The sequence below is a fragment of the Temnothorax curvispinosus genome, unplaced genomic scaffold, assembly GCF_003070985.1.
Source record: "Temnothorax curvispinosus isolate PA1 unplaced genomic scaffold, ASM307098v1 QBEX01010194.1, whole genome shotgun sequence".
Taxonomy (NCBI): domain Eukaryota; kingdom Metazoa; phylum Arthropoda; class Insecta; order Hymenoptera; family Formicidae; genus Temnothorax; species Temnothorax curvispinosus.
This window is the reverse complement of record NW_020219974.1, coordinates 59,224-72,075: the sequence shown is the minus strand read 5'-3', so window position 1 is coordinate 72,075 and position 12,852 is coordinate 59,224. Positions and strand designations below refer to the sequence as shown.

Here is a 12,852-nt window from a genome sequence, read left to right as displayed (position 1 = left end):
CAAGTTAATCGGAGACTGTGAAATCGGCCCACAGATGGAAAATAAACCTCCACGCCACAGCATAACTGCAGCTTCTTCGACAGCCTAAAGGAGTCCTCGGGATTGTCCTTGTTTCTGCGGATGATGCACTTTTTCGTTTTTGGTTGTTGTGATCCACGATAAGGCAGACGCGATAGAAGCTGGTGCACTTTGTGTCACGAGCAAGCGATGTTTCAAAGTAATATAATTATAAGCAGTCACGAGACAGAACGAGAATCGTCGGACGTCACCAGGAGACGACGAACGGATCGAACGGTGAGTCGCTTTTCTTTCTTATGCATATCTTATGCATATATAGCTACTGTTTGTTATGATGTAAACATTTATTTGCATAATTTTAGATGACTATAATATAATACGGCAAGACTGAAGACAAAAAAGGCTGAAGACACATCGGATTTAAATTCAGAGGTGGACACAAAAAGAAAGCGGGTAAAAAATCGGCTGTACGAAAATGAAATCGATGATAGTGAGAAGTATAATATCGCGAAGTATAATACCCCAACAAAACGAAAACAAATGTTTCTTCCAGTATAAAGAAACATTATTTTCTAAAGTTAATATTAAAGTCCTTGTGTTAATATGAAAGTCTATTTTATAATATTGTAATGTATTTGCTAAAAAAATATACTAATTTATATTTTCAATTTTTTCAGAGGACGAGGTGAGGAAAAAAATATTAAATCATGTATAGCAGACGCGTTACAATTTTCAAGTAAAGAGTCTGACAGCGTCCTCTCAAAACATCCGCAAATGACAGGTACATTAATTAAAATAAGCAATCTATATTCAAAATTTCCATTTATTTAACTAAGATATCAAGAGACACGGTAGTGTCTCGCACCAAGTACACGCAAAGTAAAACCGCACCGTGACTCTTTTACGCGACACGACGAGTTGCAAGCACTCGATATTATTAGATGTAATGTACATCCATCTCTCTTTTTATGTGATTTTCTCCGCGTTTTTCTTATACTTACATATAATATATAATATACGTATATATAATATATAATATATAATAATAATGGTATGTATTTTTTTTACAGTTAACCATTATCATTGTTAAATAGGTAGATGTAGTATAATATTTAAATATATTCTTTCTCTGTAGATAATGCGAAATATTTCAAGGAAATTCTTCGCCAGCAAAGTTTCTTTAAAACTCAGTTGTGACAGATGGCAGATGATTTGAGAGAAATAAAAACTATGATAACCGGTAATCTGAGATAAAATTTGGATAATAATAATAAGCAGCAAGGTACAATTTATTCTTCCTTTGATCTTTCACTGAAAACGGTGGAAGATATCGAAGGGGCTGTAAAGCAATTCTTACAAGATGAAAATAATTTTGAACGCTCGGTAATACATATGCTCTGTGCAAAATCGAAAATCGAAATGATACGATTATATGATTTAGGAGATCCATCAACGTGGCTGTTCGGTTAATATTATCATCGCTTATTATTTACTTTATTTAGTGACATATATATAAATATTTATATAATTTACAGGTGATGGAGGTTACTGTTTAGAACTTTGGCTGATAACACTTATCACAAATGCACCAGAGAAAAGCGCAGAAGCACGATACACACAATGTCATTGTTCTGTTAGAAATTGTGTTGAAAGAATGTTTGGTGTTTTAAAGAATGTATGGGAGATGTCTTCTCAGTCATCGTGTCTTACACTACGATCCTATAATCGCAGCAAACATAATCGTAGCTTGTGCTGTATTATACAATATACGTTTTCATTATAATCTTATGAATCATGAAATTGACATTGATGAAGAGGGTGAGGCTGCAGCTCAGCAAAGAGCAATACTTCCAGATGTTTTTCAAGTATGTAATCGTATTGGAGCTCAAGCTAAAGAAATAAATAGAGCTAATGAAGGAAATATAAATTGTAATGACAGGTTAACAGAAGCAAGAAAGAGTTCAAAGAAGAATTCTTCGCACTCAGTTTGGTTTACGTCAATAAGAATAAACAATAAGTTATCAAAATTATTTTTATTATTAATAGAATTTCTGTATGTCATGCAAAATATAAGTATAAACGTAAAATCAGCGGTAAATAAGATAAGACAAATATAGAACGAATAAAAAGTTACTCACTTTTAACATAAATTTTCTTTTAGTAAGACAAACATAGAATGGATAAAATGTTACTCTCTTTTCAAGATACATTTTTTATAGTAAGACAAACACAGAATGGATAAAAAGTTACTCTCTTTTCAACACAAACTTTTTTTTAGTAAGACAAACAAGAACAGATAAAAAGTTACTCTTTTTTTTTAACCTAATGTTTTTTTTAGTAAGATTTTAAATAATTTCTATCAAAATATCTAATGTACGATTATTTAAATTTATAGATTTTCTTAAAAGTTCGTTATGTGTGTGTGTGCTTCCATTGCAGACTCAATACGTTGCAAACCTTCACTTATTGCCTGTAAAAAATAAGAAAATTATATTACAATTATATTACTGACATTTATTGTATAAATAGCAAAATCCAATAATTACTTTTAATGTACAGATATTGTTTTCAAATTTTTCATCAAAATTTTTATATTTGACAATTTCGAATAGGACAATAAGTGAGCGTAAAATATGTAACACCTGCAAATATATATATAAATATATATTGTATATATATATATTGTGTATATATATTTTATATATATATATCTTCAAATATTTACTATGATCCTCTTTTACATTTTGAAAATAATTTGTAGCTTCTTTCACGGAAGAGTATCTCATACGTTTTTCTACAATAAACATCTTAATTAAAAAAAGTATTTTATATATTACAAATTAGGAAATAATATTGCAGATATACTAAAACTATATATAAGATATATAATAAATTTGTACTTACTACCAAGCCCTATTGGAGTTGATATATTTGACGTATTTGTTTTTAATGATTCTAACTTTGTTCTTAACGACGTTGTAATGTTTGTAGATGCACTATTATTAGAGGAATTATCAATAAATTGTGAAGATGTTGCAATAGCATTGGAAGTACAGGATGGACTCTTAATTTGATAAGTATTCTGTTGCTGCGGTAAATTAAGCAAACTGTATTTTCAATAATTCATATCTTCATTATATAGTTATTAAATCATCAGTTAGTAACGCATTTTTCAGCTTGCGTGAATTAATAAATAGATATGTAGAGGCTCAGTATATAAAAATTCAAATTACTTTAGGCAACATAAGAACCAAGCGTGATATTCAGTCGCTAAAATTTATTTTACAAAGTTAATTACTATGTCAAAAATACATCAACGTACGTTTCGACTCTTTTTGGGGTCATCTTCAACGCATTGTCTAAACATTAAAATACATATACTTATATCTAAACAAAACTGGAAGATAAACGGAACCATAGAATATAAATCGCGGGGTCACTGTTGCAGGATAACACCCTATCACCCGAAATGTCGAGGTATTCAACCAGCTAGACGATGAAGCGCTTGGTATACCCTTACCTGTTATGCGCACTATAGGGTAACTCCAGTATATACGCCGCAACTAAGAGAAACTTAATTTATCGAGTACTATTTACTATGTTTAAGGCAAATGAATTATACCAATAACTCTATACTGTCTGCTACTATTAAAAATATGAAGAAAAGTATATTTAAAACAACCCAATGTAAAAAATTGTGCAAATTAGAAATTTGCACTTGGCTTCCTCATAGAGGAAATGATGTCTTAAGATGCTAATACGGCCCTCTGATTGGCTGATGACGCCTTAAGACTATATCTATAAGACGATCTTGGATATAAGGCTCGACTATGAATACCGGCCTTAAAGAATTATATATGAAATAGAAATAGAAAAGACTGAAGAATATAATAAAATTAAAAAATTTTGGTAAACTTTTTTTTAACAGAAATCGGTAACCCCTTTATTATTAACAATTTTTATTAATTCTATTATATTCTTCAGTCTTTTCTACCCCTATTTCATATATAATTCGTTAAGATTTGGTTGATCAGTTCTGGAGTTATAGAAATTTCTGTAAATTTGGCACAGACATACATACATACATACATACATACATACATACATACATACACACATACCGACATTTTTTTTAATGCAATATTTCGACGTTTTAGAACACTCTGAACATATTGACATTAAAAACTCAAAAAACAATCTTTTTTTTGGTTTCTTCTACCCCTATTTTATATATAATTTTTTAAAATTTAGTTGATTAGAGCCAACTTTATACGCAATCAAAGATTCATATACGAATTTACGAAAACAAAGCTTCCTCTATGAGGAAGCAAAATGATAGTAAAACTTGCGGCGCAAGTGTTTAGTGCCTCCGAGGGATACGTTCAGAAAGTCACCCAACTTACCAAACTCAACCTCTGTTTAAAAAGGATGAGCCTCGGGTGGCACAGCGGAAGCCTTGCGATTGGACAGTCGAAGAGACGTAGTATAAGATGGGGAAATGTAGACGGCAAATTGACGAAAAAACCCGACATTACACGGAAAGTGACGAAACTCTTAAAATGTTCAATTTTTTCGGTAATGGAGGTCACACAGCTCCTCGATGATTTTCGATGGATGAGTTGGGTGACCCCTTCTCTTCCACCAAACTAAAACCCGCGGAAAGCGTCAAAGTGTACTGCCCCGTAAGTTGAAATACAGTATCATTAATTGTTTATATAATTACTGCTTTATCGTAAAACGCGCGAAAGTCTTTGTCATTATACTGTACCCGATTTTTTTTCTTATGATTCACAGTGCTATTAACACATGTACTTTTTGATATTTTCATAAATTTTTTATAAAATATTTCAGTTTTTTTTGGTTAATGTTCTATTCTGGCATGTGCAGTATATTTTTTCAGTTACCATAAGAAACCAACGTGGTAGAAATATGGATATAGAAGGCAGAGAATTAGTTATTGCATCTTTTGTAGTGGCTTTGGCATATCAGATGAGAAAATTTACGAAGTATTTTGTGAAAATAACGATGACGACGACGAAAGCGATGATGAGGTTGAGGTAATGCTTGCAACGCTGATGCACGAAGAAAAAGAAGTGGGTCCGAAGCACGATGCCAAAATTTTGTTGAACTCGTTGTGCCAAGATTTATTTTTAAACAGTTCCAAGAGAATTTTTGTATGTCTGCGACAACATTCGAGATATTGTTAACTGTTATTGCTCCTCTCTTGGAAAATCGCACAGGGACTGGTAGACCGACAACAAGAATCGAAAAGCAGCTACTAGCAGTTGTATGACGTATGCGCCATATTAAATGCTTGAAATATGAAATAGATGTACGATATCTTTATTAACATCCTTTCCACAGTTGGAGTAAAAGAGGGAGGGAGAGAGAGAGGGAGGAAGAGAGAACAAAGGATATATAACGAGGGGTGCGTCAAGCCGCAGTAGCATATGATTTAAGTTGTCCTTAAGTGCGACGTATATACCGGAGCAAAATACGTGAAACTCATGCATTTTTATTTGTATTGCACTGTGGACGAGACAGAGGATGATCCAATTATATAGTTCGAAAGTGATTCCGATGATGATGACTCGCAGCAAAACACATCAACTCTATCGTTGTCGTCATCCATGTCGGATGGTGGTGTTCATCGTCAAGAACTTCTATCGCCAAATAAATTCCATGATAATAAGGTCGCGTTGAAGGAGGACGCTCGTTGAAATTTTGCGACGTACCAGCATCTGCAAAGGGGTATCGGAAAGTCACATGTGCGGGAAGAACAGTGGATACGGACAATAATGGCATGCAGTAGCAGAGCGAAATGGTATTTGGATAGATTTCCATTGAAAATTCCAAGAAGATATCATAAGATGAACGCTGAAGATGTAGATGCGTTTTGCGATAAACTCACGAAGCGCGGCGGCGGAGAAAGCTGGAATTTACAATACCTATGTACAGTTACGGTTGTTATGTCATGTGGGAAAAGTCTTATGCCAAGAGTCTGCGAGAGACGAATAGTAGCTTCTGCGGGGAAAACTATATGTGCAGGAAGAACTGTGGAGTAGCGCGCAGGAGGGCGACTGCGAGATTTACGTGAAATGGCTGGGATTCGATGGATCGCACAAGGGCAATGTTATTTAATTCGTGCAAACTGTATTTTATTTTTAACATAAAGTATGTAATATGTAATACATATAAAATGTTTGAAATACACATAAAGTATGTAAAAAATATGAAATACAAACATGTACAATATCTTTATTAATATCCCTTCCAACAATATAATATACGTTACATTACCTTACCTTACCTTATATTACATTACGTTACGTTACCATACATACGTACATACATATATACATACCTACATACATACATACATACATTACATTACGTTATACTATTACATTTTATACATACAATACATACGTTACAAAGGTATTCGGTAATGTCCCCACGGCAACGTATCGGTCGAATCGGGTATAATGTATCGCTTATCGTCGTACAAACTCAGAGCGATTTTTGTCTTGCGGATGGTGTGCACTTTATGCACTTTATGCAATTTCGATCTTATACAGAACTGCTGTCGCGTCATTTCAATCTCATCGTTCAGACACCGCGTGTAATCGTCGAACGTTATAGTACGCGCTACGACGTTGCTTTTGACACCTTTTTCGTATCTTTCTTACCGTCGACTCACAAGGCGTACATACATTTTCGCCCTAAGTCCAACAAATTTGGTCATTATCGCACCGTTATTTTTGTCCTTCTCGGCACCTTCTTGTTAAGGGGATGCTGGAGTCGCGGGCGAACTCGATCAGCGTCGATAAAGAAGTGCTCACCGATTTTTACATATACATACAGAGCGCAGGCAAACTCGACCAGCGTCGATAAAGAAGTGCTCACCGATTCTTACACATACATACAGAGCGCAGAGTTTTTGGCTGAATTCGGGGAGACGCGTAACATGTGCATATGAAATTTTCTAACATACTTTTCTCTTATACTAAAGCTCGCAGCTCATTTCTGCAAGCACAGGATTCTTCTTTATTGTATTTCCGTGACGGCTGCAAGGTTTTTGTATACGTACACAGTGTAAAACTTTTATCTGCAGCAAATGTTGTCATGAGTCGACCGCAGAATCGAAAATAAAAATGTAATTTTCTAATTTTTTTTTGTTTTTTATACGCAATTGGTGCCTGCCGTCTTCGTTATCGTCCATACTTTAATTCTGGACAAAAAATTTTTAATTTGGTGAAATCAATCAAAAGATTTGTGTGTCTGAAAATTTCGTGGTAAAACAGACCTGTCTCCAGCATCCCCTTAAGCGGTATACCGTACGTGTTATCTACCGGATAATCGCTCGTGTCGAATTTGTCGATGTCGCGTTTCATCGTCTCGTATACGTCGTCGCACTCGATGTGGTAAGGCTGTCCGTATCGGGGTGTACATAACTTTACACTTGTCGCGATACAACGGTAACATGTACTCGTAATAAAATTTATACAGACATGTCTTCCCAGCAAACGCAAAAGGATTAAAAGATATTGAAATTTTTTAATACTTTTGAATCCTTTTTTTGGCGGAATTAGATGAAATTAGATGGGATTCGAAATGAGATGGTCCAATCCCATGGAATCCAAAAAAGAAAAATTTCAATTCCATCCAATCCTATGGAATCCGTAAAGGTTATGAAATTGCATGGCATTAGATGGTTTAGAAAACGTCTCGCGCCTCCGTTGGGCGACCAAGCGCCGTTGTTCGTCGGTGAGCTTTTGTGTATGCCTAAGGGCATTACACGCACTACTGCCGACGGGCAATTAGCCCGAAAATGAGATTTGTAAGATCTGTCAGGCACCGTAGGAGGTCCCTTTACATAGCGGTCGAGACGAAACTTTGAACTCGAGAAGATGCCCCGGCGATGCGACGCCTAGCAGCGTCGACGCGAACTGCCGGTAATGCAGATACCGCGCGGGCGTGTACTATTGGTGGCGCGTACCGCCACAGAGTTCAACACGGACACTTTTTAATCCCTATCCTGGCATTCAATGGTATTCATTTTATTGTCAGAATAGACGGAATTCAATGGAATTCAATACGGAAATTTTTAATTCCTAGTTTGGCATTCAATGGTATTCATTTCGTTAATGGAATTAATGGTATTCAATGGAATTCATCACGAAACTTTCCAATCCCTAACCTGGCATTCAGTGGTATTCATTTCGTTAACGGAATCAATGGTATTCAATGGAATTCATCACGAAACTTTCCAATCCCTAACCTGGCATTCAGTGGTATAATATTTTTGTGTCGAAATTGGATGGGATTCAAAAAAGACAAATTCTTTCTAAAATAAGGAATTCCATGATATTGAAACTATTTCAATCCCTTTTTTGGACAGAATGGAATTCGGAAAGTCTTTAATTGAATTCCTGGCAATCCCGTTTTAATTCTTTTCAATCTTTTTTCGTTTGCTGGGTTGGATATATCGAGGATGCACATACCCACGTAGATTGGTTTGTTGAACTTCACCTCGAGTTTTCGCATTTTTATTGTTACTAGATTCTCCAAAAAGACGCTTCTGCTGTGAAAATTTGGTTTCGCGATCATTGCCTCCGCACCGTATCGTCCGTCCCACTTTGTTAATAATTTTACATTTACGTGATTGCGCACATTCTCCATAGTTTTGCCGAATACCGCGTTGTTCATTAATTTATACAAATTCTTTTCGAAATCGTTTTTTGCTTGCGTTCTAAAATTTGTATTAAGTTCTATATAATCGCGGAGCCACGGAGATTGCAAAAATTCCAATACGCGGTGTATCTTTGTAACGCAAAGACCGTGATGCGTACACTGTTGCAAGTTACGGTAATGGATGATGTAACGCTCTTTATTGTATAAAGTCGCGAAAAGTTTGTTCTCTCGTTTGCCAGGCGGCTTATCGCTCGTCGGACAGAACGGTAGGTCACTCTATGCGCATCGTGCAGACACTGTGGATACTCGAGATCGACTTCGAAAATATGACCCGTGGGTGAATCCGAAGCGATCGCGTTCACGTCGAAGTTCGAGGTGTTGTCGACCCATCGAAAATCTGCATAAGGCAATGGTTGACACATCGCCCAGCCGTACAAGTTGTTTACATCGAAATACATCAGGTATGACGATGGTTTCGACGGATCGTGAGACATGTACTTGTTATTGGCTTGCGCGTATCTATCGGAACATTGACTGAGGCCGCCGCAAATACCGCGTTCGATAAACATTACCATATCAATGTCCGTGAGCAGTTCGAAATTGATACGCGTATGCTTCAACATAGCGTTCCACGTGAAACCCGGTAGAGTGTAATGTGCTAGATCGAGTCCATAACTCGCGACGCAGCTATCGCGAAAATTTTCAAATATGTCGGCCAATAACAAGACATCGGTCTTTAGATATACATATTGCTGTATTCACCCAAGGTTTGAATGGAGAACCGTTGCCAGACGTTCACGGCGTGCGCGTAATCGCTTTCGGATACGATGTCGCGACCTGTCAATGAACTGTAAAACGAGTCGCGCGGTGGTAAACACGAGTCCTCCAACTTTTCAACGCAGTCAATGTACTCGTACGAAAATACACCTTTTCGTGTCAGCAAATCAAAATTTTCTGTGGATAATTCACAAAATTTGCGTTGTAATATTCGCAGTTTATTCTTGCTGAGATAATATGCCAATTTTTCTACAATATAATAGACTATCGGCGAGAAATTTGTATGAATCGATAAATCGCAATTTGACACAAATTTTCCTATCTTTGTCTTCAATGCTTTCAACGTTTTTCGTAAACAAAATGTATTTTTTTTTGTGATTGAGAGTAAGTCTACACGTCTTTCAAAAGCGGTGGCTATTTCTTTTATAATAAAATGTTAATCGTAACCTTATAAATTATGAAAAACTATGGGAATATAATATGAATTTTTTTAATTCAGGTTACAGTCTAGGGGCTAAACGTCTTAGCTCCTCGGCGAACCACGTGATGCAATCTTTATCGCGACGAAATTGATACGCGGATAACGAATCGTCGTACGAGCACCGTACGTAATACCCGCTAAATACCTCATGGTGTTGGTATATGCCGGACGTTTCTGGATCCGCTTCCGTCTTTTTCAGGGCGCACTCTAAGTCGGCGTATATGATGAATGGGACTCGTTCTTTCCTGCCGTAGTTATTGAATTGCAGCCACTTGTTATCACATGGTAGTCGGATGGCACAGTTGTTCATCTTCTGGCAGTCGACGGTGTGGGCTTCCAATTTTTTGGTCGAAATAAAATAATGTAAGCATCTGCGAAAAAAGAATAATTTATTATTTCTCATTAAAAAATATGAAAATATTATATAACTAGATTTTGAGCCCGCGCTTCGCGCGGGCTCAAAATCTATTCCCCTCTCCCCAAACTCACTCATTAATTAGGAGCACCTTTGATATTCTTTCTCCTCAAACTCTAACCTACATCTTCGAATTTAAAAAAAAAAAATAAAAAATAGATAATATTATAGATGCAGATTAGCATATTGTCAAATATTTCAAAAATGTAATCCCTTATATTAAAGTCTTTAAATTTTATTTTTGTTCGCGCTTCGCGCATTTTCATCCTCCGTTGACCCGCCATTATTAACTCTCTTTCATTTTCTTCCATTTTATTTTCTCTTTTCGAAAACATCAAAAAATTAAAAAAATTTTGGCACCGGTTTCAAGAAAATCAATTCATTAATGAAAAATTATCCATTAATAAAAAATTAAACTTATTCTCCAAAAATTAAAAAACTTTTGACACGACTCCTATTTCGAAAAATTTTGTAACTAGTTTCCAAAAAGATCGGTAACGAAAAACTATACACTTTATAGCACTCCCCGGAAAATTCTACCTCTGTTTCATATATAATTCTTTTAAATTTGGTCGATTATTTCCCGAAAAATTAGAAAAATTAGAAAAATCGGTAGCAAAATACTATATACACTTTATGGCAACTCCCCGGGAAATTCTACCCCTATTTCATGTATCCTTGATAAAAATTCGGTCCACTAACGAATGAGTAGTTCGCGGTCAGACATACAGACATACAGACGACGGTACTTATATATATAGATAAAAATATACTCACCGATCGCAGAAGTATTTTTTGTGTTCATTCTTACCAATCTGCGAGCTCACGAGGCGTGATTTTTATCCAGGCGAAATGTCTTACGTTGGCATCTCGCGGGTCTTTCACGTACAACAAATTGACATGCTTTTTTCTCTTCTGGTCGGTAAGCCGTATTGGAAGGATTATATGTTAATATTAATCCTTGTTTTTTTTCTGGATGGCATATACGTTGATTGAAATGCCATTAAGATTTTCAAATTTTTTAATTTGACTTGACGACATTGGGAATTTGATGCCTTGTAAATTTAATTTTGTTTCATAAGGAGGATACGAAGATATTCTACATGTATTTTTCTCAAATAGATACAGCGCGGCGACCACTGACCATGCGAAGCACGCATTATCCATAGATTGCTTGTTGATCACCGCTTTCTTTAATTTAATTTCTCGCGGTAAACCGATGTAACACCCCGCGTGCAATGGATTGTACTTGTTTATGTTCACCATTAAATTGAGTATTCGCGACAACGCCCACCCGCTGTCGCGTTCCTGGATTTCCTCCAGCAATGCTAAAGTGGGCTCGATAACGCGCAACTCATACCACTCTTGCAAATTAGACGTACGAAAGAGTTCATAGTTTCTCGTATTAATACTTTTATTCGCACGTTTATCACCCGCAACAAACTCCCCGTTGAACGCGGTGTTCACTTTGACACAGTTATGTGTTTTTATAATGTCTTGCACTCGCTCGAGCACTACGCTGCCGGCGTTTTCCAAAAACTGTCGCGGTTCGATGTGATCGATATTGATTACCGCACCAGTCAATATAGGTACGACTTTCGAAAGCCGTATCTATCTCGCGCCAAACGTGTCTTTGCGCGTTATTGTCACTACTGCTCGCCGCGTAGGTACTCACCACTGATATGTATGAAACGTTTCTGTAATTCAGTCTTCACACTTTCAATTTGCGCGATTTGAGCCACCAACGACTGTTGGCGGCCGGTTAATAATCGCGGCCGTTTTTGACTCGGATTTTTTCTTGCAACGATTCGATAAATTCAACACATCGTTGCTACCACGCGGCAAATTCTTCTACCATATTCAGTTGAGCGGCTTGCTCCAACAACTCGTGCTCCATATTCTCAAAGATTCTTTCCAAAGACTGCTCACTCGCTTGCTTGCTTGAGAATACTGTGATTTTAACACTCTTTTCCATTGTTTTATACTTTTCTTCTATCGCCTTTTCTCTTTTTTCTTAATTGTTTCTTCCTCTTCTACTTCTACATCACAGAGACGTGACATCCCTTAGACCCTTTGGGTCTCAATTGTAAGCTATTTGCTTATTAATAAAGAAAATTTCGCCGAATGATAACATAAACCATGTCCCGACACGTAGCTCGTCAAAGGACGTGACATTTGCAGGTCATAAATTATAGCAGTCTGTCATCGGTACTCGATAACATTTACCGTATGACTCTTTCGTGAATAATTATTATCGGCCGAATATACCTCCACACAAAAAAAAATGTGTCCATTCCTGTTTTCCACCACCATGTTGAAAGATACCCACCATGTCGTCCTGCGTAAATGTAATTTTTTGTTTGCGCAGACATACTCAGCTATGTATGTAATATAATGTATGTATGTATATAAGTATGTACGTATGTATGTATGTATGTATGTATGTATGTATGTATGTATGTATGTA

General features: G+C 36.3%; 1 long non-coding RNA gene across 1 annotated transcript; it reads left to right on the top strand.

Moving 5' to 3' along the window:
* The first annotated feature begins 701 nt into the window (after positions 1 to 701).
* Positions 702 to 2,055, top strand: LOC112459889. Its single transcript, XR_003041381.1, has 3 exons — positions 702 to 799; positions 1,154 to 1,258; positions 1,554 to 2,055. It is a non-coding gene; the product is annotated as an uncharacterized LOC112459889 (long non-coding RNA).
* Positions 2,056 to 12,852: the final 10,797 nt, after the last annotated feature.